This window comes from Adiantum capillus-veneris, chromosome 18 (assembly GCF_014529385.1).
Source record: "Adiantum capillus-veneris isolate H3 chromosome 18, ASM1452938v2, whole genome shotgun sequence".
NCBI lineage: Eukaryota > Viridiplantae > Streptophyta > Polypodiopsida > Polypodiales > Pteridaceae > Adiantum > Adiantum capillus-veneris.
The window spans coordinates 28,756,033-28,760,521 of record NC_140948.1 but is presented as its reverse complement, the minus strand read 5'-3'; the positions used below and the strand labels follow the sequence as shown (position 1 = coordinate 28,760,521).

The 4,489-nt window shown below is 38.1% G+C and overlaps 1 pseudogene; it reads left to right on the top strand.

The window, feature by feature from the left end:
- The first annotated feature begins 329 nt into the window (after positions 1–329).
- LOC147435404 (uncharacterized) lies at positions 330–2,673 on the top strand (annotated as a pseudogene).
- The last annotated feature ends 1,816 nt before the right edge of the window (positions 2,674–4,489 follow it).

Here is a 4,489-nt window from a genome sequence, read left to right as displayed (position 1 = left end):
TTGTTTGACAAGCTCAAAAATCACTTCTGAGAGGTAATGAAGCTATTGGTTTCTCAATTGATAACTATGTTCATGCTATTTCATTTTTCTATATGATTAATTGATATGTTGTTCTTATCTATTGTAGAAAGAAGATAATTTTTCACCTCATGAGTCTCACTAAGTTTAAGGATCCACAATATCTTCATTTTGGTGACTACAAGCATTTTAGAAGTTACATGAAAAAGGAAACTTATTGGGCTCACTTGCATGGGGAGGCTACACTTATGATTGAAAGGCTACATGTAGAAGGTCCACAACGTCCAAATTCTTGTGACCTATTCTATAAAATGAGCATAAAGAATCACATTTTGAAGGTAGACATTTGACCATTGTTTTTAGTAGAATATAGACATGTTTTAACTTACACAAGATGCACTTGAGTGTGTTTATTGATTGTTGCTATGTATGTAGGCTTTTTATTTACCTGCTCTGATAGATGCGGTGAAGTCTTTCAACTCTAGTGAGAAGATGCCAGAGCTTGTGTTGTCGGCAAAGAGAGTGATTTACAAGTTTGCTTCTTTCACTTGCACTCTATGCAAAAAAACAACATTTAATTTTCTTGCCATGGTTTTGTGATAGTGGGTCATTTTGAGTATGATGACATATCATTTTGTGTCTACAAAAAATCCTTAAGGAAGCCCAATATGGGGTGGATGGTTTTGTTGACAACAAGTTCATGTATAATTTCTATGAGGAAAACCCTTAAATCCCTTGTGGGAGCCCAAAATAGGATTTATGGTTTATTTTGAAAAAGTGTTCTCCATACAAAGGAGACTTTGGTGATTTTTTTTGGATATATGTCATTTAGCATTGCGTGTATGTACTTTTAAAAGTGAATGATGCTCTAAAAGTTGTGTAGATGGGTTATGCAATGCGTTGAAGCGCAGGAATTGAATGAAGCCCCATTATTCACTAGAGAGTGGATTAATGTGCATGATGAGAATACAATGTTCTTTCCCTCTTTGCTTGAAAGGAGTGTGACAACTTGGGAGGCCAATGTTTGTCCTTGGTGGTTGGATTATCCACTAGGAGTTATTCCAAAGCGAGAGATTGAATTATGGAAGAGTAAGTACCTTAACACTTGTGGCTCTTTCTTTTGAGAATGTATATATTACTTTAATACTAATGTATGTGATATTGTGCTATATGGTTGTTGATTGAAGGGTTTCAAAATGAGAGTGATGAGTACTTAGAGGAGACACAAGAAGTGTCTCTCCCTCTTGTTTCTCATGGAGTTACTCAAAACACCATTGTGAGTGGCTCTTAAGGTACCCCACTAGCAAGCAGTGCACTCAAGAAGGGTAAAGGGAAAATGGAGCCTCTAAGTACATCAAGGATACCCACTCCCTCTTCTATGCCTCCCATTGTGCCATCTAAGAAGCCTAGCATGTCCTCTTTGGCAACCACTATACGCCATATGGAACCCTCTTCTAGTGTGCCAACTACATCCCTGTTGGTGCACACTACTTCATTTGTTGCAGAGTCTTCTCTTGGGTGAGAGGCTTGGGAGAGAAGGCGGATCACACGATCTATTGGTAAGTTTAAGAAAATTTTTAGCAATTTTGTCTTCCATGTTTTCTAATTGAAAGCTAATTTGGATAATGCTTGCAGGGTTCCATTACCAAACCGTTGTAGATGTCTTGCTTGTGGACATATCACAAATTGATAAGTTTGCCCTTGATAGGTAGATTTGGATAATGGTTAGTTATTTGAATTTTCTTCTTGCATTGCTCTATGATTTTGAACATGATTTATGTTTGGTTTTCTTGTAGCATCAATAAAGTTTTTGCGACACAGAATACAAATCTGTATGGCAAAGATGGTGTGCCGTGTCATGAGGTTGATAGGCTTATCTTTGCAGATTCTCCTACAAGTTTGCTTATGGATGGTCTAGGACCAATCCCATTAGGTAAGTAACTTTTCTTTGGACTAGTACTTACAGCTAACTATGGTTGCTTAAATTTCATCATTCACTTTTATAGAGGGCATGAGTGTTCCCAAGTGAAACACATTTTCCAGGGGTCTAGTGACAGGGTGCATGGATGTTGCTCATGAGTTTTTGGCCGATGAGGGTTTTTAGTCACCATGTGCATGGCCGAGCATATTATAGATTTTAATGCAGATGCAACTAGGGAAGGACTTGTGCTCATGGACCCTCATGTGTAGTAAGAAGGCATATCAGCTTCTTCTCACTAGAGAGGCGGTGAGATAACAAACTTAGTTTCATAATTTAATTTCCTAAAATAAAAACATTATAACTAGGACATTCATTCCTTGAGTATTTTATTTATGCAGGTACTTGATCTTATCATGTGTCTTTGGTATCGTGTTGGCCATCCTATGCCACACTATGATAGAGAGGCAGGGGAGAAAATTCCTCAAAAATTGTTTCCACCAGATTGTAGCTACATGATAGATGATGTAGCCTTCCCCATTGAGATTGATGGTGTTATTCTTAGAGGCGAGGCAGAGCGGCTTTCTTTGTTCTTTTGATAAGACTAGTCCAAAGTATATGCGTTTGCCTTAGGTTTCTAATTTACTTTTTACATGGTCAGGTGGTTGCTGGCAACATTTACTGAGCATTATGAGTATGTTTTGGACTTGTTTGCGGGGTGTGGTGGTTTGGGCTAAGATTTTGTGGAAGATATGAGGCATTGTATGTGTCTAGAGCTAGATGATGTGCTCTATGAAAGATTTTTGTCCGACATTGCATGTGGACCTGTGAAATGTTGATTGCAGATGTACACTTGGTTGAGGAAACTCTATTCTAACAGTACACATCTTGATGTTTTGATTTATGTTTTTATGTACGTGGAAGCCATATGACATTGACATGGTGTTTTGGTATGCTCCATACATTTCATTTGTGTTTGTTTTGTACATGATGGCCACATGATATTCTAATGACTTTGATTGGAGATTTCCCATGTAGTTTGATTATGTTGACACTATTGAGAATGTGTTGAATTTTGTGTGAGAACAAAATCGTCAAAGTGATGGAAATAAGATTTTATGTGAAGGAAATCCCATGTGGGAGCGCAAGAAAGGGTGTACGGTTTTTTGTATGAAGAGGTCTCCATACAAAGGAGACTCTGGCAAATTTTTTAAGACTCACGTTTTATGTACAAGCTCAAAAATACATACAAATGGTGCTTTTTACAAAGTTGCATTTTGCATAAGCATAGACATGCTTCCATATTTCTTAAAAGTTTTTGGTAGTTGAAGGATTGTACTATGAAGTTTTGAGTTTTTCCATGACACAATGATACTTAAAGATATCATTAGTGTAAAATTAGGGTCCAAAAGCTTGAAAAAACAGTTTCAATTGTAAAAGCTAAAAACTGAAAGCTTGTAAAAGTAAAATCCCCCCTGTTACGACCTTAAAATAGGTCGAAAATAACTTAAAGAACCTTTTCAATGTGAACAAGGAGACTAAAACAACAGGAAAATCTTCAACCACCATGCAAAACACACAAAAAAGAACTTTTTTGCTTATGGTGCTCTATGGAGGCTTAGATAATGGTTCTTGCTATTGTGTCAAAAAGGCTTCCTCAAATGAGAGTGCCTAGTTTGATAGAACTCTTGAATGATTTCAAATGCATTGAATGCTTCATCTTCACCTTTTAAAGCGGTTGCTTCTACAAAGGCTTGAAGCGGAGTCCATTTGTAGCATAAAGATCATTCCTGCTCCGACACCAATTGCAAGGCTTTCATAGCCACATGCAAAGAAATGGGAGATGATGAAGATGGAGAAGTGAGAAAGAAGACACAAATACATAAAAAATATCCACCAAAACAAGAGAGTTATCAATTGATCATGCTTTACATAACTATGGATATACATTAATCCCATGCATCCTTACCTACAAGGGCTCCACTTGACTTTGCATGTGATCATAGCCATTCATAACTATGAGGTGTCTCGGGCACACCTCATCCCTTAGAGTCTTCTCTACTAGTTGTGCACTAAAACCTAGCATGAGAGGGTGATTCTTTGTTTGGTTGTTTGAAATAAATCCTTAATAAACCCAAGAAAATGATTATCCATGATAAGACCAATGGTAGTCTATCACTAGACCAACACATCAAGGTGGTATCGGGATCCTCAAACTTGCTATTCATGCATAGGCCAAGTGAGAAAATTTTATCTATCGGTGAAGGGTACTGTGGGGGTTTGGTAGGCCTATTTGCAGTTTTGCCTCACCCTCAGCACTATATGGCACGGGCACCTTCAAATGGGATCAAGGGTGGAGGTGAGAATGGTGAGGTGCACGCATTGTAGGCCGTGTGATCCTGCGGCCTGAATTTACAAATTTGTGTGACCCAAATTTTCAAAACTGTCCCGAATTTACAAATGGACCCGCATCTACATATGTAGCATACTTCAATGAACGCATGCGGGTGTGGTGGTTAGAGCACATGCACCACACAAGGGAGGTCGTGGGTT